The sequence below is a fragment of the Euwallacea fornicatus genome, chromosome 25 (genome assembly GCF_040115645.1).
Source record: "Euwallacea fornicatus isolate EFF26 chromosome 25, ASM4011564v1, whole genome shotgun sequence".
Taxonomy (NCBI): Eukaryota; Metazoa; Arthropoda; class Insecta; order Coleoptera; family Curculionidae; genus Euwallacea; species Euwallacea fornicatus.
In genome coordinates this window covers 913884-940730 of record NC_089565.1, presented here as the reverse complement: position 1 = coordinate 940730, position 26847 = coordinate 913884, and the positions used below count along the sequence as shown (strand labels likewise).

General features: G+C 33.3%; 1 protein-coding gene across 2 annotated transcripts in view; it reads left to right on the top strand.

Moving 5' to 3' along the window:
- The window catches only part of LOC136346960 (uncharacterized), a 244661-nt gene that overhangs the window by 111902 nt on the left and 105912 nt on the right, over positions 1–26847 (top strand). For both annotated transcript variants that reach the window (XM_066296545.1, XM_066296546.1), the window contains exon 2: positions 2166–2228. The gene's annotated coding sequence lies outside the window, so the exon portion shown is untranslated. The remainder of the gene's footprint in view (positions 1–2165; positions 2229–26847) is intronic.

Here is a 26847-nt window from a genome sequence, read left to right as displayed (position 1 = left end):
TGGGCGTAAGTAAGTTAGGTGTGGAAACATATCTTTTAACAGAAAAACGATTTTTAAATGCAAGCAGTGGCGCCCCCAAGGCCACGACCCTGATTATTTTTTGCGAAAATCATGTTACGCCGCTGCTTTCTCAAAAAATCAAAATCGTTTTCTTAACGGGGGACATTTTCAGCAACTTCTTTAATTTTTGTTTGTCTAAATGGTCATTAAAAATTGCTACAAATGAAGTATTAATATAACTAATTTGGTCGACATTATAACGTACAAGGTTAACTAATCCGTTATTGTTTGAAAACGTTTGATGTTACGAAAACAATTTGAGATACTATTTTTTTAACAAAAACAACTAGAATTAAGAAAACGATTTTGATTTTTTGAAAAGGCAGCAGCGTAACATATTTTTCACAAAAAATAATCAGGGTCATGGCCTCTGGAGCGCCACTGCTTGCGTTTAAGTATTCGTTTTTTTTCTTAAAAGATATATTTCTACACCTAACTCACGCACACCAAGTTTAATAAAAATATTTAATGCAAATCCGGACTTATTAAAAAAAAAAACAAAAAAATATAGCAAATCTTAATACCCTGTATTTCAGACAGAAAGCGAAAACGGTCCTAGGTTCATATAAATTTTTTTTCTCAAAATCACTCATAGAATCACCCCTTAAATTTATGACATATTATTCTGAAACACCCTATATATCTAAAAAAACTGAACTTATGTTGAAATTGTACACCATGATGTAACAAATCAGGCTTGATGTAGGCATATTTTCTATTCATTTGGAAAATCTACTAAATTTCTGTAGTAGAATGAGTAAAACTTGGAACTGTTTTTCGATCAGTTTCTTTTCATTTGCTATACCGAAATTCTCTCAATCATCTGTTAATGGTTATTTATGCCATAAGGAACGAATCGGTTTATCCCGTCCCTAAATACATAAGTTAATTAAAACGTCATTCCATACACATTATATACCATACGGCTCTAAAGTGTAACCAGTCCCCCTTTTAACTTTTTAGTAAATATATATATTTTTTAATTCTATAGCAGCATTAAATAGGATAAAAATACCATGTTTTGACGTTAGTTTATTTTTTTAAAGGTTGCTTACGTCACCTTTAGTACAAAATGGGTGATTTTTTAAAATTGGAACATGGGTCAAGTGACACCTCAAATTAAAGGTCAAAACCACATTCAATGGTGTATCGCGATTCAAAATATGCCGATTATCTTTTGAAAAAATCAGGTATAAATTTGGTAGATAACGAAATAGACACTCAGTTGAATAATACGTAAATAATGAAAAAGCTTGTTTGTTGATAGGAAATTGGTTGGTTTTCCATTTTGAGCGGTAAGATAGTTTGCCTTTGGTTATTTTTATGTGTCTTTTTATATATATTTTTGTAACCAAAAAATTGTGAGCGCAAAATCGACAATAAACCAATTTCCTACTTAAATAACTGAGTTTATGTTGCATTTTTTAACAAGTTTATATCCGTTTTCCCAACAACTACTCGATAAATGTCGAATCACAATACAGCATTGAATGTAATTTTAAAATACCTTTAATTTGAGGTGTCACTCGGCCCATTTTTCAATTTAAAAAAATCAGCCATTTAGCACTACCGGTGACGTAAGCAACATTTAAAAAAATATTCAAAGGTTAAAACTTTGTATTTTTTGTCTTATTTAATGCTGCTTTGGAAATTTTTTAAATTATAATTTGTTAAAAAGTTAACAGGAGGACATTTTACAGCCGCACGGTATAACGTTTTTTGTCCGATTTTTGATTAATTTGCTCATAATCTTAACTTCTAAGTGAAGATTAAAATACCCCAATCATCTACTAAAATAAATTCATATGCGTCAATCGATGTTCATCAATAACTATTGCCAGTTCCATAGTAAACACACATACATGTGTGTGTACATACATGTGTTACTTGCTTTATTTGACTAAGAGTATATTATATTCACCTACGTTATTGTATTAGAACTACAATTTAGTTTATGGTTATAGTTACCGTTGCCAAATTTTTCAAATAACGTTAACGGAAGTAGTTTCTTAGCGCATTGGAAAACTCTCTATTATCACGCTGATTTTCAATTCGCATAGAGATTTACGGTGTGATGTTCAACATTCAATTTCCTTTTGTTTCAGATTATGAACTCATTCGTTGAGCACCCTTTTATATCTCCAATTATACTGGGATGAATTAAACAGGTAAGTTTTTGGATATTAATAGTTTGTATTCAACTCGTACCGCTATCTACACAAGATGTCCCAAATAAAAAGACAAATGTTTAATTACTCAAGGTGTCTCACCGGGAAATGTCATTAGACGTTTTGAGAAAACTATGAATAGAAAAGTTGCGAAAATGTAATGATTTGGAAAGAGACTTTGGGCGACCTCATTTAAGTAATTTCAATAACGTTACGTTTCCGCTTTTACCGAAAGTCGATGCTTCCTTACTTATTTTAAATGGAACACTCCATATATTATTGCATTTTTGGGTTTTACGTTAAATTTTAACACAAGTTTATTAATACCTTGGCTTTATTAACAATTATAGTTTTTGATATATACAGGGTGTTTCCTAAGTACGGTACATGACTTCGGGAGCGTATTCTACAGCTAAAATGAAGGTATTTTTGTTATATAAACTATGTCCCAAAAATGTTTCGTTGCGGAAATACAGGATGTGAAAATTTCTTAAAAAAATTACGATTTTTTAAATATTTCCGAAACTACTTGAGACATTTTAATGAAATTTTGCAGGGTTTGAAAGTTAGCAACGGTGCGTATTTTACGCTAAAAACAGTGGCTGTTGTATAACCAGTGGCGTGCGAATAGGATAATTGCTGGATATTTTGAAGGAAAAATGTGGTACGCCACAGTTCTTTTCCAATATTTTGTTCCTTTTTTAATTATGTGTTCAATTTGGAAGATAAAAGGTCTCTTGACTTTTTTTCGTAGGACGCACCGCTTTCAAGTAAATAAATAAAAAACATTGTTGCTAATTTTTTTTTTAATTGTTATTCTTAAGAGAAGAAATACTTGTATGAAGATATGAATTTTTTTGTTGTGTACTCGCCTGTTTGGTAGCGAAATTGTCGACATTTTACTAGTCACCAACACTGTTTATTTATCTATGCGTGAGTCATTAAATTTCAGACTATAAAATTTTCACACCCTGTATTTCCGCAACAAAGCATTTTTGGAATATAGTTTATAAAACCAAATCAGCTTTATTTTAGCTGTAGAACACGCTCCCCAAGTTATGTACCGTACTTAGGAAACACTCTGTATGTACATAATTAAATGTCGAAAGTAACACATGCAGATGTCTGGAGAATTACAGACTGTTAACATACGAAAAAGTGTTTTGTAACTATTTATTCTCACAATATTGCAAAAGGTACATATTTTAGTATGCTGCGAAGCTTCGCCTAATATTTTCTACAGGATGTCCACAAAAATAGTGCCAACTTGGACAAAAAAAATGGGCAAAGCTTAAAAATTTGAGATTCACTCTTACTATTTTTGTTGTATGTGTTATTAAACAATGTCAAAAAAGAACCTATATTCACATTTAATTACTTAAGTAATAAAGTTGCGTACTTTTTGAGTAATTTCGTTTTATACGTTGATGTAAAGATAAAATATATCCTTAATTCTAAGCTATTATACATACAATATGAATTATGATAGACGTATCTGTGAAAAAGATAAATATCAGCAAAATGCCGTTGTTACGTCAGAGAAGACATGCGCACTTAAATAAAAAAAAGTTAATTATAATTATAAAACTAATTTAATTAATATGGCTAAACATTTAAATCTTGCAAATGAACATAACTTCAATTTGTTTCTAAGTTATGGAGGATATTGTAAAATTATTTCAAGAACTTGTGAAACATTTGCTCGGACAAATCCCGCTAATATGAAGACATGTGTATCATATTCGCATTATAGCTTAGAATTAGGGATGTACTATCCCTGCATAAATTTATTAAACGAAATTACCCAAAAACTATGTAGCTTTATCGTAGGTAATTGAATGTGAACATAGATTCTCTTATGACGTAGGTTCATAATACATAAACGAAACCACAAAATTTTCGTCAGTTTGTTAGTCACATAGTCTTTCTAGCACATCTAATGGCAGTTCCCGGTAGAATATCCTATCTATTATACCAATAAAATTACAGTTGTTACACACATATTTTCATTTTTGTCACAAGAGCATCCAATTAATTTTTTTCTAGAGCTCTTTGAGCATGAGGACCATTTGTATTTTTTTTAACGCTTTGTATCGTAGCAAACTGAAAATTCGAAGACCTTAATATTTTTATTTATACAAATTTCTATAATCTGTATACACAAACAATAAAGAAAGAAAAGAACAAATATATAATAAAATATAGATATACTTTTCTCTTAAGAATGAACTTAACGGGAAGAACGTTTTCAAAAAGATACCCAGACTGGTGTTCTAACGGCCGTTTTGGAGGGTAGAATTGCCCAAAATCGCTGCCCACTAAAACCCTCCAGTGAAAAGAACCTTTTCCGACTTCGAAACTATCCCTGAGAAATTTAGAATTGAAGATGACTGCTGGTTGCTACTAGCTAATCAACTGGTCAACTGCTACTTGGTCCGCGTTCTCGACATGTAATGAAATTTCCGAATATTGTTACCCATTGTTCCTTTGGACCATATTGGTCCCGTTGTACTTACTTCCATCCTTAGTTTAATCGAAAGAGCCTTCCTAATGGCTTCGCGACTCCAAATGCCCGATTTGTGTCCTTTCACATTACCGGACAACGCCACTTCCTCCTTCCAATTACTTTATCTATACTCTTCTGCTCTTATATCGTGATGCTACCAATTCTGATGTCCTCGATTATTTGGTTTATGGTTCTACGACCTTTTAGCCCCACTTGGTCGAAAGGCAGGTTTCTCATATTGCAACAAGTCGGTTCTTCAGCAGGCTCGCACCCAGCCACTCTGCTGTGTGATTCATTGCATATATGTCCTTCTGCGTTCCGCATCCGTTATGTCTCTCTCCGTCCACCAGGGTTGATTTCTCGAATACTCGAGGGAGGAACCAACCAGGTGTCACCACGTGATGGTGCGGATAGGTCTTAAATCCCCCTTAAGACTGGACTGATTTTCGCCTTGTTCTTGCATGGTCTTGGTCTTGATCTTGTTCATTCCCTCTTGGCGGTGTCTTGTTGCAAGGCTCCTGCTAGTCTTGCCATCACACGATATGTTGGAAAAGTTTTGAATAATTTCGAAATGAGATTCTTCGAAAAGGCGCCATGAACGTTCAAGTTTTAGTGTTAGTCCCACATTGTCGGGTGACCCAAAAACAAGATATATTGACTTATGTAAAACGTTGTTGAGAAGGAAACAAAGAGAAACAACTACTCTGACAACTAATACGTCTTCCGACAATGATCTACAGGGTGGCCCAAATGAAGAATAAAGTAAGTACTATGGAGATTATGAAAATAACATAAACGTCGAAACAGATATATGTATACCCGGATTCTCTAAATATGAACAATTACATTACTTGTTATTGTTACGCTATTGCTTGAGATGTTGCACAAATGCAATTGTATTTTTGTGAAATATAATTTTTTTTCGATTGGTTGCTGCCTTTATCGGGTACTTTAGTAACTAAAAAAATTTCAACCAATTCCTAACGACTGAGTTAGTCTATTTAGTTGGGATTTACCATCTTTTAGGATATTGTCGATTTTTACCGCTGCTAATGGAGAGCCTGTTGCATGGCACTAATATGGGAACCCAACGACGACATTAAATTCCATCATGACAAATATTTCATTAATTTATACCTGAAGGGACTTATTTCCTGTTGTACGTCGGCATCGAATGACGTATTATCTGTAACATTCTAGGAAGCTGAATATAAAAATTTTAAGCAACGACGTTTTGGGTTCAGCAACGCCTTACACAGCCGACCAAAAAAGTTAATCCTATAATCTCCAAGGTACCAGAAAGACAATGGTCCTCTTTTGACATACCAGAGACCATGCAACTAATGCATGAAAGAACAAATGCTACAACCTGATAACCCTTCTTAAAATGCTTTACACGTTTTAACGACATTTTCGTGTTTTGATAAAAAAAAATGTGAATGGTGAATTTCATTTTATCATTGGAGGAGTGTTAGAGGAACTGACAGATACTTTGAATTATGAGGTGGATAGGCCGAAATGGAGAGCGACTTTGTTCGCATATGATCCGCGGCATCAAGATGAAGTGACTAAACGTAGTATTTTCCACATCAGTTCAGACCACTGGTGTGGGTACATCATCCGAAGTGGTTTAACTGTAGATACATTCGTATTTTGACTACTAATAAGAACAAAGCAGTTTGATAATAAATAATACAGAGTATCCCAAAAATGAATGCCAAAAATGGTATCATCAGATTATTGGGATCAATACATTCAGATCTGATTTAAAAATTATTTGAAAGAAATGTGTTTTTTGCTGTAACTGGAGAATGCTTCAATGGATTTCAATGAAACCCATTGTGCATTTATTCGTTAGTACTGGAATTATTTTTTGATGTAATATATATTGCAATGGGCAAATGGTAAATTCTTAATCATCTTCGTACAAAAATGACCAGAAGTTTTCAGTGGGTAACTGCATTATATGGATTTTTTTATGATACATTAGCCCTTCCTCCGACAAATAATTTTTGAACCAAATCTGAATATATTGACCCCAATAATCTCACGATCCCCTTTTTTGCAATGCATTTTCCGGACGTCCTGTATAACTTCTCGGTATAGGAAACACCACTAGGGGCAATAAATAATACATTTCCACCAATATACCTAGCGTGTGTTAGAAGACTGTGAAGTAGATGGGTGTTTTTGTTATAAAACAGCTTAATAACAGGTTAGGAATGACGTATGTGATTCATTATTTATCTCACGACCGAATTGGCTCCGACACCTTCATCATTGTCATTGATGCTTTATTTGGCGTTGTCATGGAAGTTAATGTCAAATGAAATGAAATAATTTTCTTCACGATTAAGATGCCTTGTTTCTGCGTTTCAAATTTAATTTATACTTAGTTTAAGTGGTGACTTGTATGTAATATTATCAAATCCAACACTGGAAAAAAAAGTTCTTGAAAATATTGGGTGGATGTAAAATTAACAAGGATTTTTCGTACCCCTTTTATTCTTAAAAAAAAAATTATTTTTTCTATTTTGGTGATAAAAATACGTATCGAAAATGACCTCTATGTTCACCATATTGTACTTGTATCACTTCGAGGAACGATGGAAGACAGTCAATTCACGATCTCAATGAACTTTATTTTCGAAAGAACAGCAAGTGGAAAGACGGTTCGATAAGTTCGAATCTTGACCGCCTTCACCCCGCAATCGAGACGAAACATCTGCGCAAAAAGAACCATATCGTCTTCCACAAGGACAATGCACATCCTTATGTTGAACTACGTGTCGTCGAATTGAACGTTAATAAGGGATGAAATCTGCTCCCATATCCGCCCTATTCACCGACTAAACCCCCTGACCTACCACGTCAAGCGATGGCTGAAATACTGCCAAAATAACCAAACATGCGGTGATTTGGAGAACTTGGTGGCCGAAGTCAGAACGTGGATCTCCACCAAGAATCGTGATTCCGTTGCCCTTGGAATAGATCGTCTACCAAGCAAATGGGAAGCAGTTATTGAAGCCGATGGCGATTATGCTCCAGAATGATTATTTAAACATGTTTTTGTCAAATTTTGTTTTTTTTAAACAATAAAATTTGTTGAAAGAATCGCCGTTAATTTTGCATCAACCCAATACGAATGGTCCTCACGTCTCAGATCCGTCCGCGCCATGCGCTTCAGGATTTAAACTTGACGTTATGGTCATAATGATGTACTTCACAATCTTAGTCAGTAATATGCAATTACTTTCCACTACTGTCTTTAAAAGATCCCGTTATTGTAGGTGTTTTCCTTCTATTTTTTTAAGTATAATTGAATAACAGATCAATAATAACACGTTTACACGTCGCATCAAGCATATGTGACGTGTTTGTACAAATTAGTTACACACACCTTATGGAAAATATGCGAGTAGATAGACGAGACTTGCACCTACGGTTCTACATCTGAATATGATGAATAAAAAACGAATGTAGAAGCAACAGGCATGCTTCAGCTCTGTCATATTGTAGATTTACCCAAAATGCTTCTCTTCGCCGGAAAAGCATCCGGGATGTACATGGTATCATTATTATGGATACCTCCTGTGGTTGACCAGCCGTGGGAAATTTCGAACAAAGAAATGTTGGTACGGATGTTTCAATATGGTCGAAAGTAGTGAGCGGAATGTTGGCAAAATTTTATAGAATATACAGGATGTCCGGAAATTAGAGGTAAATATTTCAAGTGGTGACAAAAAATAGGTAGAAAACTTCATATAAACATAGGTTGGCAAATGGACCATAAAGGAGCTAGGCCCTTTAAAAAATGAACCTTAAAGATGTTTCTTTTATTGATATATTCGAAATGGTTTGAGATAAAGTCATGAAACTTTGACTGTTAACTCAGATTATTATGATAAATTATAAAATTTAATTTACATTACAATTTTTAGCATTAAAAGAATTTTTGAATGAAAATTTTCCTGAAAGATGGATAGGACGGGGGGGATTTGAATCTGGGGGGCTCCTAGCCCCCCAGATTCAAATCACATTGACTTTTTCTTTTAAGGATATCTTAAAACTCTAATTTACAAAACACCCGTGAATAACGTAGAAGGGCTTAGGCAGAGAATCATTGACAACTCCGAGTTAATTAGACAGAAGGCGGAGTTATATCCTAAAATTCGTTGAAACTTAAAAAAAATATATATGTTTAGACCTAGAAGGAAAGCATTTTGAGATGCTTTTATAAAATTAAATTTCCGTTAAATTAAATGATAATAATATTAATAATAAATGATAATAATATTTTGTACGATTCGGTGTAATGCATTAATAAACTATTATTTTGACGTTACATGACACTTTACATGTACTATTTATAATCCATATTACTCGAGAACGGAACGTTATTTCGAAATTAACAGAAAGCACTTTTTTAACTTAGAAAATCGTGCTTTTTCAATTTGTGTAGTCAAAATGTAAGAAAAGTTACAAGCAAAAAAGTTAGTGCCCAAAATAACCTAAGCCGGCCCTGTTTCACACATATAAAAAAAAGGTTTTTAAATTTTGTTTGAATTTTCTAATTTACCATAAAAATCAGTCAAAATTTCATGGCTTTCTCTCAAACCGTTTCCAGTATATCGGTAAGAAAAAACATCTTTACGGTTTACTTTTTAAAAGGGCCTAGCTCCCTTAGGGTCCATTTGCCGACCTATGTCTATATGAGGTGTCCTGCCTATTTTTTGTCGTGCAGTGTCCCTTTGAAATATTTACTTCTAATATCCGGACACTCTGTATATAAAATTATATAGGAAATAGCTTTTATTTAAAATCTTCTCTTTTCTACTTGAACGGTCATCTTACTCTTAACGTGTCCAATCATCCGCACAATTGCTTTTTTGCTTGATATTTTGATTCTCAATTCGTCTTTTTGGGAGTTCGGTTTTACTTTATGTTTAATTTAGGTATGTAAAATATGTCTCATTCGTTTCTCACTTAGAAGAAACATACCTGCTGCAGGCTCTGAAGGATGAACAAAGTTTGCCATTTAAATTTTTCATTTTTTGTAGATATTAGTGATGGTCATGAAGAAGGAGGTGAAGGACAGATTTTAAGCTGGATATACCATCTCATTTTAGAAATACTTTTTAGTAGTGAAGTTGTGAGTGATCTCTGTAAATTTACTTTCTTCTTAACCTGGAAATAATGAGTGTTACATATCCTTTAACAAGCGATCATTTCCTTGAAAAATAATTCTTCTTATCGTGAAAATGTATGACCATATCCTAAACGAATTCTGAAATTGGTCCATCGAACCACCTTGCGAAGCGAATCAATCTGCCTTCCGATCCATATCGTAGAAATTTTAAAAATCGCAATTCTTTTAAATGAGTCTGAGCCCTTCAACAAAATATTGTTTAGTTTATAAAATATTTTCTACTTCAGTGATATTTCGTGTTACAGAAACATCAATTAAAATTACAAAACTCTCATAACTCTACATTAGGGAAAGAGCATATATTAAGAGGAGTCGGGGGAACCCCTAAAAAGCTCTTTTTACAATGCAAATGTGATTAATTAATGTTTTTTTTTAATACGGCAATAAAAAATATATCCGGGCTTGCAAGGTAATCGACTAAAACCTTTTTTTATCACACCTTGTAAATATATTATAATATATTTTACAACAATCTTAAGAATGCACCTCATACTACTTCCTATAAATTTTACATCTAATCTTTTGCCTATATTTTATAATCAATCATATATCTTTCATTTTAGATACAGGGTATAACGTCCACAAGTAGGTATCAAACCTAACTGGTTAATATTTCGAAAACTAAAAATAATGTCGGGATGAGCTTTGGCTATTATACAGGATATCTCAAAATTGATTCAATTACCAGTAGTACAACTTGAAAAAAGCCCATCTTTTAAGTAAAACTAGTGGATAATTTTAAATAGAAATCCTTGTTGTCACTATTGATTACTTCGTTAGTTAAAATAAGGACTTCGATTTTGTTAAAAAATATATACCGAATGATTAAAGAAGATGGCTCGGTTTTATAACTTTTTTGTTTTTAAACTTTAAAAAACTAAAATTTGGATGGAAGCGATATGAGAATAGAGGCAATTGATTGACATTAATGGCGTTTATTTGGCACTTTCGGTTTAACCGGAAATGGTCTCAAGTTTCTATTTTTAAATGTAATTCCCTACTTTTTTGGAATCTAAAGGTCATTTTTAGCTTAAAAATATGTCATTAAAAATTTTTTTTTTTTTTTTGGTTTTTTCATGTGGAACTACGCTAGTCAGACGTAACTATTAGGCACAATTTTAGGTCAAAATTATGAGAAAAAATAATAATTTGTCATTTTATTGAGTACTTTTCCTTTTATAAGCAATTTAAATACAAAAACGACAAAAATACGAAAAACAGTCTTTTTTCTGCCTTTTTGTAAATTATTTATCTTCTACCTTTGAAAGGGTAATATGGTGGTTCATTAAGAGTTTCTAAAAGACTATTTTTTCCTGAATATTTGAATATGGAACACAAAGTATGTTCATTTAGAAACGAACCTTTAATTCGTTAAAACCATTAAAATTTAGATAAAAATACTTGCAAATGACAGAACAAAAGAATAAAACATTTTTAATTGTATAAATGTTTTATTAAATTATATAGAAGTACAAGCATCCCAAATGATATGGAAGAATTAAAAAAAAAAGTTCGTAGGGTGATAAACAATATTACCTCAAATCAATTGGACAAGGTAACAACGAAAACAGTTCAAAAATGCTTTTGCTTGCCGAGAGCAACAAAGTGGTCATTTTGTACATCTCCATTAATTATTTGTTGGTAACTATAAGAATACAGAAGTTTTTTCAAAATTCGACAACCTGACGAATAGCTAATCTCATATTCTAGAGCTATCTCACGACTTGATATACTTAGAGTAATTTCTATGATAAATAAAATGTCAATTTCTTTGCCTTCACTGAAAATGAAATTTTCTTCTTCATTAGTATTTCCCTTTTTCATTTATTCACAAATGTTTTAAAATAATGGCGGCTTAAATGATTTCTAAGTGGAAATCTTTCCACGTAAAGTCGCGCAACATCGGAAAGGGCGTCAACATTTCTCATAACCAATTTTTTTATAAAAAAATATATTTTTTTAAATTACTTATTTTTAGACTAAAAATGAACTCTAGGTTCCAAAAAATTAAAAATGTATAGAGCATTACATTCAAAATTCGAAATTTGAGGTAATAAAAAGTTAAACCGAAAGCGCTAGATAAACGTCATTAATGTTAATCAATCGACTCTATTCTCATAGAGCTTCCCTCCAAGTTTCAACTTTCTAAGTGTAAAATCAAAAAAATTATAAGAGCGAGCTATCTCTTTGAATAACCAGGTATATTTTCTAATACTGTTAACTTTGCAAGTGCGCAGTAATGTGCTCACACTTTTGACAATAACAATGAAAAAATGAGAAAAAATTATAAAATACTCCGCCGCATACCCAAAGCTCACCCTGATATACAGGGTTATTCAGGCTATACGGCACAAAATATTGTGGCCAAAATACGAGGCTTTCAAAAAGTTTTACCTTTGGACTATATGAGGATCTATTGTGACTACTTTTTGAAATTATTTTCATATTATATAAGGTGTCTCAAAAGCCCTAAAAATATAAAAGTTGTGCTTTTTCAAACGGAACCCCTTGTATATTATTACATTTTTTAATTCTTCGATCAAAATAAGTGTCTTGTTTAACAAGATCTACAGCACCTAACACTTAAGGCGTTTTAAATAATTTGAATTTTATCAAAATTTTACATAATTATCATGTTTTAAACACTTAAGAAGTATTTAAGGTATGTAAGTGAAATTGGCAGTGTAGCGTAACAATAGATCATATTTTATATCCCAATCGTGATAAACTTGCTATCGTATACAGGGCGTGCAAAAATGAAAACTAATCAAGTAAGAACTTTAAGTGGCTATAACCTCATTAGTTCAAATGCAATGCCATGTTATATGTTCAAAATGTCCATTTCCAGACACTTACAAATTCTTTTTTCAGAACCACTGCTAGCTCGGGACAACATTTGCGGGGTAACAGGTTCAAACGTGTCTCTTATACGTGTTTTCATATCGTGTGGAGTTGCCGGAAGCTTATGGTGGACAATGATGTTTCTAGATTTCCCTTTACACCAACTTCCAGCATTATTAGAAAAAGTCCCTTTAAATATTAGAGCCATCATGTGGCTTCGATTGGGTGGAGCTACGCCTCATCATCATCGTGAGGTTCGGCAATTTTTAAATGCCAACTTTAAAAGAAGGTGGATTGGGAGAAAGGGATTTCAAAATTGGCCCCCCAGATCCCCGGACTTGACTCCTCTAAATTTCTTTATGTGGGGATACATGAAGCGAATTGTCCCCGTATAACTTTTGGTTTTCGAATGAGTTCATTGGCTTCGTAAAATATTGTATTACAATGCTTAGACGTACACAGTACACTTTCCACGAAACTTCTCTCAAAAGGTTATAGTGAACACGATAATATTGTATTTAATACAGCCCAACTCATTTAAAATAAGGAAGTTGCTAGACCTGTCGAGTGTATAGAAAAAAACTGTATAAACTTGAAATGTGACAATGAGAGGAGTGAAGTTGTGTTTTGAATTCTTCCCTTTGAAACCAAACCAGTTAGTAAAAACCAAGTTATCATCACGAAGCACTCTGCGGAAGGGCGACGATGAGAAATTGACACAGCAATTAGAGGCGCATTCATCCCGAAGTGAGTCCCAGTGACATCACAAAAGGTGAAGAACAAAGGCCATAAAATAATAAAAACGTGCCAAGACCCTATTTTGGTTATTTTACCAAACAATTATTTTCGATTTTGGTCCTCTTTGATGCCCGGCCACGTAAAGTGTGAAGTGGGGTGTGTCTCTTTTCTATTTATTTTCTAAAGTAGCAATCATTCCCACACGCAGGGATGGACTCGGTACAGGCGCCTATGGGGCCAAATTTGCATTTCAGTACCCGACTCCAGACACAACCGGAACTCACCCATGGAGACTGTGATTGGCGAAACGAAGCGTTGAACGCGACATTTCAATCAATTAATTATTAAAATTCAAATCTACCAAGTGACGATGTCCTTATTAACAGAAAAATGTACGTGTCTGATGTTATCTGTTATGTCGGCGACTGAATATTAAAGTTATAAAAATTCCAATTTATGACTTCTGTCTGCAGGTTGCGTGTCAGTGCGTTCATTGAAGCAATGAACTGTCCAGGAAGGATTTTTATGTTATTTTATGCACTTTTTTACATTACTTTATTCTTCTTTATTCTCTTGCAAGGGCATATCGCGTAGCTGAGACCACCAAAGATAGTAAGTGCTAATGCTAAATTTGATTTGCGAGCGATAGAATTTAGTTCTAGCGAATTTGTTAAGGTCGTTAAAATTCCTAATTTACGATATTGTCGACTAACAGTAAAAACAAATATTCGCTTTTAAAGTAAGTTTCCTGAAAATCACGTTATACATAAACATTCAGTTATTTGTAATAACCCACAGACTGTATTTACCTGCTTGGAGGCGGGCGCGGTTAAAATTATGTTCTCGTGCTATAAAACGCGAATAATCTGCATCATTTTTGGATTTTATTATACGAAGCTTTACTTGCCTATCTGACCCGACGAATCATCTTATTTACTTTTCCGTGAGTTATCAGCTACTCTTATAAATGTCGAGATATTAAATCATATACCTCTAGCCATGTTTCATAGTTCCTAAACCGCGCCCATGACAATTTGGCCTAATCGTTCCGCTATATGGGATGGTACCTATATCTCAAAGATATTTATATTTAACACCAATATTGCCATTACTCTTCCCACAAAGTGGAATAATCTTAAATTGGTACTTGACATTATGATTCATCAAATAGCAAAAACAGGTTTGAAAATGTACGGAATGGGCGAATTGAACTGTCGATGTAGTGATGGAATATTCAGGATTATTAAAATTCGACACCCATCATTGGGATCTCAGTAACCATAAGAGATTCGAGATTGGTTATATTGGGGCAAAGTTGCGCAATTTGGAGCTCAGTAAAACGCCTGTTCAAAATTTGAAAAACTTCGATTACTTTCGGAAACATTCGTAAAAAACGAAATTGTGAAAAAAGTTTCTTTTCTTTACTGAGATTATTTGAAGAAATAATTAAAAACGAATGACACATCACACCTGCCATTTTTCCTTTTTTACAGACTGGTGGTATCTTATTTAAAATCTTATTTTTAATCTTTCAGGAGCCATCATCCCCTATGTTTTTCTTACCGTATGCCGTCTTGAATGTTTATATTTTAAAATTATTTTTTTCTGATTGCTACAGTGTATCACGTGTTAAGGTTAACTATTTCAGTTTAATCAAAGTATGGAAAACAAAATTTCCCAGAATGCTTTGGAAACGCTTAATCACACAAAAATAATTGATATGTTAGTTATCCGATATTGTTGATTTGTCATTTCCCTAAATTTTTATTTATTTTTATTTTTGAAATTCATTTTTAAGAAAAAAAAAACATTTATATGGGACTCATCATTTCATTAAAACCAAGTTTTCCAAAAGATCCTTAGCAAAATCATTTTTTTTATACTTTGATCAAAATGAGAAGGTGAACTTTAACATGTGATATATCGACGCAATCAGAAAAAATAACTGAATTTAAAAATGTAACAATACAAGATAGCTCCCATAAGAAAAAAACCAAGTTAATGATGGTTGCAGGAAATCTACATGTCAGACTTCAAATATGATATCACCACTTTTGTAGAAGAGAAAAAGTAGCATTTATGATGTGTCATTTCTTTTAAATTATCTTTTCAAATAATTTCAGTAAAGAAAAAAAACGTTTTTTCGAAATTTCGTTTTATTGCGGATATCTCTGGTAGTAATTGAAATTTTTCAAGTGTTGAAAAAGCTTTTTTATTAAGCTCCAAACTGCGCAACTTTTCCCTAATTTAACCGACTTCGTATCTCTTACTAAGATACCAATGGTGAGCGCCGAATTTAAATAACCCTGTATATACAGCCTGTCTCACGATTCAAGGAGCCACTTTCATATCTCAGAAACTGCATAACCGATCTATTTCAAATTTGTAAAATTTGAGTATTCTCAAATTACGATTTTCATTTCCTTTTGTCGTACGTTTGTACTCGAAAAAATAGGTGTCAATTTTAAGAAAAAAACCATTAGGGCCATTTTAATCGCTTTTTTCTCATTTTATGAAAGAACATCGTCAGAAATCCCATGATGTATAATTTTACTGAAATACGATCGACCGCCTTTGAAATATGAAATTTTAAATGAAAATCCTCAATTTAATACGCAAATTATTTAAATTTTTTTGTCACTAGCTTTAAATAATCATAAAACGCATCAAATAAATTATTTGTATTATTTCTAATCATTATAGCAAATAGTACTATTGTTTTTTGCCAACAAATTGTAAAAAAATGTAATGGAGGTAGCAGGAATTGAACCGTAGAGGTTCAGCTTCCTAGCTTGTTCGTTAAACTAAAAATAATAAAATAATAAAATTGGCTGATGTCTGAGGTTGCTAGCAGACATTTGATTTTATTTCTACTTGTTGAATTAATATTAATTTTTGATATTAAAAAAATAATTGAAAATGTTTGCAATGAAATTATTCCTGTACAAATCGTAAAAATATTGGATGATCGATTTCTAAATCAAAAAGTGATTTTTTTCTATTTTGCATTTAATAATTATCAATGATGTACAGATTGAGTATTCAAGGGAAAGTCGAATTAATTTGATTAGTCTGGGAGAATGCCGGATCTTTCAGGCAGGTTGCTGAAGAGTCTACCCACCGTCGTCCAGATACAGATGATCGAAAACCTTGGTGAAGTCAATGTAGATATCATCGACCTGATGTTGAGAGCTCTGCAGGCAGGCTCTGATTCAATGCACAGGACCGACCTAAAAAAATTAACGTTGGTCAACCCACAGTAGATCTTCTATATCTCTGAAAATAGTTTTATCAAGCATAACTTCGACTATTCTGGAGAAATTGCAAAAAAATTATGTACAGTAAAACCTTTTAAGACCAGATACCCACGTGGAATCATAAATTGTCCGTTATATGCATAGCAGTGCTACTTTTATTTAGAGTTTATTAGAGAGTTTATTTAACTGGTACAGTTATCAAAATCTATTAGTTTTTATGCGCTATGCTGCTCAAGAAGAGAGCCAGTTTACGTGAGGGGCACTATCAGGTAAAACCATAAACACCGAATCGTACAGTAATGTGTATGGCATCTTTAGATGATCAACATTTTTCTACAACGTCTTGACTCCAATATTATTGATCATATGTAGATAGTATTGGAAAATTATACAATATACTGTGTCAAACTAAACAATTTTAATTAGTACTACACAATGCATAACTTGCATGCATGTTAGAATGTGTGTAAGTTGATTCTAAGAGGATAATCAGGAAAGTACCTGGCAAAAGCCCAAACATCAAACCTTCAAATACAGTTAAAATACCATATATTTATACAGGATGCTCCAAGTCCGTTGAGCTATCATTGTTATTTCTTAAACGGTAAGAGTTACAGGGTCGGTTAAATTAGAAAAAACGTACCAAATTTCATACTCTTCTAAGAACTGTAAACAATGTTGCCAAACGATTTTTAGTTTGTGAGTTATGAAAAAACAAAAATTCCGTCAAATTTAATTTTTTAAATGAAATGAAAACTAAAGGTTTTTCATCAAAACATTTGACACAAAAACTTCATAATTTTCTTATGTCTACAAACCAGTAAATTCCAAAATTTTAAATGTTACATAGTTTCTGAGATAATGACAACAACTTGAGTTTTTTAAATACGGACCTGTACATTTTTTGGCCATTTTAAAAAGTTCTTAGTAACCCCTTTACAGTGATGTATCACAAGATAGAATTTTTTGATATTTTAGTTAAAAAAAATAGTTTTGTATTTTTCTCATGGAGAACTAATCTGATGCAATTAACAGTCACGATCATTATAATTTTTACTGATTACAAGTGTTCAAAATGACCTCCGTAATTACGAAGACATTTTTTATAACTTTTTTTTGGATATTTTTTTAACATACGAAGGGTTTAGTTTTTGACAAGCAATTAGAATTTTTTGTATAAGTTCCTCCTCATTCCGAGGTGTTGTTTGATAGACTTGATCTTTGATATAACCCCATATGGACAAATCCATAAGGGTTATGTCCGGATATAAATTTTGATAAATTTGTAAGGCATTTTCTGCATTTCGAAATTTTCTAATGTAAACAATCAGCATATCTGTTTCTTCTCCGTTTGAAAACTGCATTGTGATTTATATTAAAATTCGGATGTAAATGGAATTTAAAAAAGACCCAGCTTATTAATATAAAAATTTAAAAAAATTTTTAACTGAAACATAAAGAAATTCTATCTCGTAATACATCATTGTAAAAGGGTTACTAAGAACTTTTAAAAATGGCCAAAAAATATACAGGTTCGTATTTAAAAACTCAAGTTGTCATTATCCCAAAAACAAAGCAATATTCAAAATTTTGAAATTTACTGGTTTATAAATTGCGAGTTTGTGGGAAAAGCTGAAAAGTTGGAAAACTGATTTCGATATTCACAAAAACGTGCTATTTCGGAAGTTTACACTTCTATAACCGCCAAATTTTAATTCCAGGACTTATATAAAGAATGGAAATACGAAGTAATCAAAATTAAAAATACAAGTTGGCTAAGAAAGTAAAATCTAAAACTCAGGGAAATCCGTTTCAATATTTATCAGACATGCTATGTTTGATGTCTACAAAGTAAATTTAAAAATCGTAATATTTCAATTTCACAAGTTTAGGAAAGAACGTCAGGATTTGAAAATATCTAATTCTGGAAAGTGAAAATCATGTAAATTAGGTAGGTAGAAATCAATTTTGAAAATGTTGAGTCATCGAGTTAACGGCTACTCAAAGCATTATGCAATCGATTAATTCGAGTAATCGACGTTGTTCGCAAAATTTGTCCAGAAACCTTCTGGAGGAATATACAAATGTTCCTGCAATATCGCCACTTTTCACCACAAATTTTCCTACAAGTTTCCTAGGTCGACTAGTCGTATATCAATCGTTGGAAAATAGTTATCCCGGCACTACTTCCATAATTCAAACATATCATGTTCACTGAAAATAAATAGGCTTCGTTATTGATGATTGATGATATTACATATTACCTACAAGTATATTATTTCTAATGCCAACATTACTGCAAATGTGTCGCGCCGCCGTCACATATAGCGGAAAATGGTCAATAGCGGAAGACTGTGGAGGCGTCTAACGTGTCGTGCTCTCGTTTTATTGGTTTAAAATGGATTTTCAAGATACTTGCCGTTGCGCTTTTAGATGTTTTCCTCTGTATACAGTGGTGGCCATTGAAATAGAGCCAGCTCAAAGAAATATATTCTTTGGGAAATAAAGTTTTAATAATACCACACCGAATTAGTATAATAATCGCATGTTGTAAATATATAATAAGGAAAGAAAACTTTAATAACAAACTTAATTTTAAAAAAAATGCATAAACATAATATTTTGCAGTTGAAAAATTAAGAAATAACGCTTAAACTCTTAAAACTTTGTTTTATGACCATTATGTTTAATAACTTTGACGCATCTTCTAGACATAGAACTTACAAGCCTTTGACACACATCTAGCTTCCCATTCTGCCTTGACCACCTCCCAGAGTTCGTCCTTGCTTTACATTTTATGTTTGCCAACAGCATTCTTGAGGACAGTTCATAAGTTCTCAATAGGATTAAGATCCGGCGATTGGGAGGGCCAAGGTAATAAATCCACATTATTATCATTTAAAACAATTTTTTCGCTCCCCTAGACGTGTGCTTCGGGTCGTTTTCTTGTTGGCACTTCCATATTAGCGGTCAGCTCCTCTGCAGAAGGCAACATAATATCTCGAAGAATGTGGACGTATTCATGTTGATCCATGGTTTCTTTAATCCAGTAAATTGGTCCTACATCATACCATGAAAAGACTCCTCGAAGTTCTATGTATCACCTCCATATTTGACTATTTTAATGGCGTGTTTTGGTAATAATTCCTGGCTGCGTGGTCTTCAGACATGCTATCTCCCATCAGATCCCATTAGATTTATTTTTGTTTCATCGCCCCATAAAATATAGCGCCATTTTTTTATTCCCTCCCTCATCATCCCAATTCAAATGGTCTTGAGCGAATTTTAAACGTTGCTTAATGCTCTTGGGGGATGACAAAGGAACTATTTTGACTATTCTGCCGTGTAAATTATTTGTCTGAAGCCTTCTTCGAATAGTTCTTGAACTTATTTCCAAACTTAGTTTAGTTTTAATACTGGTAGACGTCTTGAGGGACCTTTTTTGGAAACTCAAACAATTTGCCTGTTTGTGCGAGGACTTGTTTTTCTTCTCTCTCCACGATTTTCCTGATTTGGTGGTTTTCTTATAGCATTTTCAACCATTTTTTTTAACACCCGATTAGTCTTGCAATTTCTCTCAGCGATTTTCCGGTTTTTCATAATATTAAGATTGCCACTCTTTCCTCTGTCGTGCAATGAACGCCACGGCCCATGTTTTTATCTAAGTTATTCTTCAGTACGTCATTAAATGTTAAAAAGGAAATCACGATGATAACTTAAAGGAAACGACACGTGTAAACTTGAAGGAACACTAGTGCTATGTATTTTATTTTTCACGTCTCTATTTTAATGACCAGATAAATTGAAACCAAACAAGACCGAACAAGTTTAAATTTTTATCGTGTTCACTTATAACTTTCGTTTCGGTGCGCATTTGAAATAATTTCAAATTGAACATGCATAGGAATTATGTAGAGATTCATCAAAATGATTCTAAAAAGTTGAATTCTACCGAAAGAGTCAGCTAGCTCTATTTCAATGGCCTCCATTGCATATCGGTGGCTTCAACGTAAAACTTTTGCACTGTTGTTTCAATTTTACATATTTTTAATTTTTTAATTTTTTATTTACATAATTTCCTGAGAGGTCTTGTACTCTTTGAACGCACCTACAGTAGCGTACAAAAGTGGTGAAAAACAAATTCATATTTCAAAAAGTGTCAAAATTTGCAAAAGTGTCATCTCAAAGATTATATCTGCTTATCGTAGTGGTAATAAAAGTCTTGTAACTGCGAAAAGCACAGAGCAATCATGAAAAACTCGCACTGCTCTTGATAAAGTCATTAAAAAAAATTCAGAAAAAGATCCACGTAAGGCGTCGACCATATGCTGTTGGTTTATTCGGAAGGGTTGCTGTAGAGCAACCCCTTCTATCAAAGGAGAATATCAAGGCTCGTCTTGGTTGTGCTCGGGATCACGTGGAGTGGACTTGTGAAAAATAGCGCACTGTCCTTTGGATTGACGAAAGCCAATTTCAAATATTTGGATCAGATGGGAGACACTACGTAAAATGACCAAAAGGTAAAAGATACAACATAAAGTACCAAGTACCGACGGTGAAACATGGTGGTGGCAGTGTTATGGTCTAGAGGTGCTTTAGTCGGACTGGTACTGGATCAATTCTTGAGGTCAAAGAAAGAATGGACAAATTCCAATATCGGGACATCTTGGAGAATCAAATGTTGCCTTTTTCAGAATATGAAATGCCTGTTTATTGGAGATTACAACAAGGTAATGACCCCAAGAATACTTCGACGCTTGTCAAAAATTGGTTATCAACAAAGAAGGTGGATTTAATTGACTGGCCATCACAATCACCAGATTTAAATCCTATTGAGCACTTGTGAAAAATACTAAATCGTCGTGTTCGATTGGAAAATATTCGAAATAGAGCTGAATTTTTTGATACTATAATGAACGAGTGGAGAAACGTTCCAGAAGAAATGTGTGTCAAACTTGCAGATTCGATGCCCAGAAGATGTCAAGCAGTAATGAACGCAAAAGTATGTGAAACCAAATATTAATTTTTACTTTTTTTCATAACAGAATCATTTTGTAAATAGAAGTTTCTAAACTCTTGTTCGTTCCTAAAATAAAATATTCTTCTATTTAAAGTTTCTAAACTTTTGTCCACCACTGTATATTACCTACAAGGTGTCAATATAGTATTATGCAGTATTACCCTTATTCACAAGTCAAAACTAATAGTTTATTGAGGAAGGTGACAATTAATAGGTTGAATGGTTTGATGCTTGGTGATCAATGTTCATCAACGTTCTACAGGTTTCACCTTTCCTCTGTACAATACAAAACCATTTTTCTGAAATATTTGTTTAACCACATTAGATAGTGGAAAATATGTATAAAAAAAGGTTACCAAATGCTACAAATTTGTGATACTTTTGTAGAATTGTTCACTTGCATACATTGAAGGACATTTTATCGTGAAAAAAGCAATATCAGCATTAAACTGATCTGAACTAACCAGGGGGTCACAATTACTACTCGATAATGGAAATCCCGATTTTTAATGTGAAGTAAGTGGTAAATGAAATTCTCGTAAACATAAGTTTATTTTCACCTCGAAAGGGAAACAAGTTATTTATTTCTATAAGGTGATAGCTATTAGCATTTAACGATCTCCGTTAGCATTAGCCCATCCACAAGAGAAATTCTTCTTCTTCAAATTGAAAGTTTTCATTTAACGTTAACGGTGCATGCGCCAGAACTTCCCACCTCTGAAAAGATTTACCATAGGAAATAGAGACCTCCTCGGAAAGCTCCCAAATATTTACAAGCCCGAATTTAGATGCTAATTCATTTTCAAATAACTTGAGGCATAGAACCACATTATAAATAGCGTGGTAAGGTTAAGGCTCTGAAAACTACCATTCTTAATGCTTTACGTTGTAACAATATTTTAACTATACAATTTGTAGACAAAAGGCCTTCCGAGTTGCACAAACAACATTTGAAAAGGTCACAGTCTTTCAGATAACGTTTCAAAAATGAGATGAGAAAATGATGTCATAATTCACATAACGTTGGGTCGTCATTGCAAGCAGACTATCATTGACATTCCACCTATCAATAGGAGCCCACTCATATGAGTATTCCGCATGCATAACCCATCGCTATTTTCAGACTGAAACCAATTATTACTGTGTCAGTTTTATTAAAAATTACGACTTCCCTAAAGGCGTGTCACAAAGAAATCGTCTTTGTGCTGTCACTTAACGGTGTCAATTTCATTGTACCGAAGAATTTTTTCGTCTGGTAGCACATGAAAAAAACCACGTTTGAGGATTTCAATAATTTATCGTTTTGGCTCAAGGTCCTCGTCAAAATGGAATAGTAATGGCACATTTTGTCTGAGAGTGATTTATGTTAAATATTCGACAATAAAGTTCTAGCAGAAGATCGAAACAACGATACGCCTCATACGCATATCTAATTTAAATGCCTTTTAAATTCATATCACTCCGCCCACGTTTATGTTCATTAAACTCACTTAAAGGTGTGAAAAGTCCATATCTATATATATTTTTCGATAAAACGTTTTGCTGTGAATGGATTTTATTCGGCCCATCAGAGGTTGGCCTTTATTTCATATTAAAAAATTATGTTTCATCCTAATCGTTTCAGCTGACGTAGTAGCTCGTCTGGGCGTGCAGTAGAACTCACCTGGTTCGAACACTTTTAACTTGAAATATTTCCCAAATAGAATATTCGGAATTGCAAAATTCACCTTCTACAATCTCACTAAGTAACTTTATCTTTGTAAGTTCAATTTCTGTAACTCAAACGTTTCTAAAACTCGAAACCAGATTTAGAGGCCAACCAAGCCACAACTCGAATTTTTCCCGGATATACCTACCGCATTTCGGGGATGTACCGATTTACCATGACGAAGAGTGAGAGATAAAACCTTTTTTTTTTACTTGAGGCACAGGAATTTTTGTGATTGTATCGTATACAGTGGTGGTCCTACTTCCACCACTGGCTTAGTTCAAAAATGGAAAAAAGTCTATTGAACCTTATTCTACCTCGTTTGAACTGGGGTCCGAAATTTCTACAATGTTGGTAATTGTATCCGACAGCAGAAATCAGGGGAATTACCTTACACTAGAATTGTACTTGCCCTGTTTCGTTCAGACAGTTGCAGCTAAGGTGGTCATAATAATAGGACTAGTGCATTAAAAGCTCGCCATTTTCTTATAACGTTCATAATTCTTCATTCAATGGGAAAGCAATGGAAAGGTAAGTTTAATTAATCATTTCGAAGCTTTTTGATGCGTTTCAATAATTAATTAACAAACAGATGAGACGTGAAAACCATTGTTCTTTAGCCGAGAGAATTCAGATACGAATACCCAGAGATGAAGGCAATTCTCTTCGTGAAATCTCTCGAAAAATAGGAAGATCGAAAACCTTGATGATAAATGCTCTCAAATGCAAGAAATAACAGGGAAATCGTGGTCGTAAGAGGAAAACAATGGTTTTGACTGACTGCCAAATAAAGCGAGAAATCCCAAAAAATCCTTTTGTGAGCTCCGAACAAATTCAAAGGGACCCAAAATTGGAAATAAGTTCCAGAGCTATCCGAAGACGGTTAAAGAAAGTTCATTTACATGGTCGAGTGGCTCGAAAGATACCGTGCTTCAAAAAATAAACAAATTAAAAAGGATAGAATTTGGGAAGAATCATATTCGTTTCGAAAACGAAGATGATAATACAAAAATGTGAAAAGATTCCATTTTTTGGATGAAACAAAAATTAACTTGTTTGGTTCCGATGGTTGACGGTATGTAAGAAGACCAGCAAAACAGGAATTGCTTCCAAAACATACTTTAAAGAAAACCATTAAACATGGAGGTGGCAACATAAACTTATGTGGCTGCTTCTCTAGGTTCGGTGGTGGTCCCAATTATTGGATAAAAGGAATTCAAGATCAAGAAGAATACCTTAAAATAATGACAGATGCTATGCTGCCGTATGCTTCGGAAGAAATGCCATTAATTTGAAAATATCAACAAGATAATGATCCGACACATGTGACTAGGCGAGTTAAACAATGTTTTCACAATGAATCGATTCCGGTTGTGCCGTGGCCTTCACAGTCACCCGATTTGAACCCTATTGAATTCTTTGGGTATATCTTAAGGTTGCTGTGAGGCGTCATCAGATCAAAAACAGGGAAGAACTGTGGTCCATAGTCCAACTGAAATGGGAAGCAATTCCTGTTGAGTTCTGCCAGCGCTTAGTAAGGTCAATGCCTAAAAGATTAAAGGCAGTGATAGCTCAAAGGGGAGAAGCGACCAAGCATTAGACGTTTGGTAATATTCGGTTGATAGTTTCGTTTTTTTTTCTTTTCTTTCTTTTTTTTTGATAATGTTTCAACGGTCCTATTTTTATAACCACATGTTTATTTTGTTTTCATTGTTTCCATCGAGAAAATTTATTTATTTTTCGCTAAAATATGTTTCTGTTTTTTATTATTATTAAATGTGTTATATATATTTTTTGTTTTAATTTTTTTATCTCTCGAGTAATAGAAATGAAAAATATACATTTTTAAAGTGGTCTTATCTGCATGGCCACCACTGTATGTTTTGTGCAGTATATGTAATGCTACATTGTATTAAAATGGTATAGATAAATTTTAAATATTTAGCGCTTAAAAAAAACTAAAATTAATTGCTGAAGAGAAAAATTGCGAAAAGAAGAAAAAAGACATTGCAAAACCATGTAGAATTGCCCCTAACGCATTATCTACCATTTTAAAAAACAAAACGTTACGCGATTAAAGGGACATAGAAATGTATCTTAAAAAACATAGTAGGTCTCCTTGTAATAGAAATATTTTTTCATTAACCGAAATTACAAGACAAATATTTGTAAGTATTACTCATAATAAATGCTGAAAATAGCCTCCGTCCATCTCTATACAACTTATTCTTTTTTTCATAGAAAATCGTACCCCAATCGATTCTTGTAATCGCGCATCGATTTATAAAAATCCATTTTTCTGAAAAACGGTCTATCGTAAAGATATGAAATAAGAGAACCTTTTTTACAGAAAAATATTTGCGTATCAGTAATTTGATTTCAAAAATAAATAATTGTCACGAACAATAAAGTGAATGCAAGATTGTATGTGACGCCCCTGACTAAAATTTGCAATTATTAACACAAAGAAAGTTTTCTCATTTCACCTTATTAAGATATACCGAATTTCATAATTTTAACACAAACCGTTTCGAAAATATTGCAAAAAAAACATCTTCAGAGGTTCTCCCTTAAAGGGTTCTAACCCTTTTAAGAAGCATTTTTGGGTTATGTTTGTAAGAACTTTTTTTATTATTTTAACCTCTAGGATCACCTCCTAAAATATTTCAACGTTATTTCCGGACACTCTGTATAAGACCCATTGCTTCACGATATAAGCTGTGTGTTTCGGGTCGTTATCATGTTGGAAATAAAAATTCTTTTCCAGCCTCAACTTTGTTGCACTTGATGACAAACTGTTCCGTAAAATATTCAAGTGACTAGTTTCGTTCATAATTCCGTCTATGAATACTAAATTGCCCACACCGTTTGCTGACGTACAGCCCCATGCCATGACGGAACCACCTCCGTGCCTAACTGTACCTTTTCAATTTTTTAATTGATACTCCGTATTTGATTTCCTCCATACCGTTATGGGTCCATCTGAATTAACCAAATTAAATTTGCTTTCTTCAGTAAATATTACTCGTTCCCAAAAGTCACCATTCATGTCCACATATTCTTTTCCGAATTTTAATCGCTTTTTTCGATTTTTTTAAAATTAATAAATGGTTTTCTCCTCGCAACTCTACCATTAATGTCGTTTTTTCTTAAAATTCTTCTGCATGTTCCTGCAGACACTTTTTTTAAATTAAAATTTGTCAATACGAATGCTGCCAACTTTGGACCACTTATATGCGGATTCTTCTTTATTTCTCTAAGAACTGATTTTTCCTCGTACGGAGTAAGCATTGTAGGACCACCCTTGCGTTGTTCATTTAGAAGATTTCCAGTTGTTTTA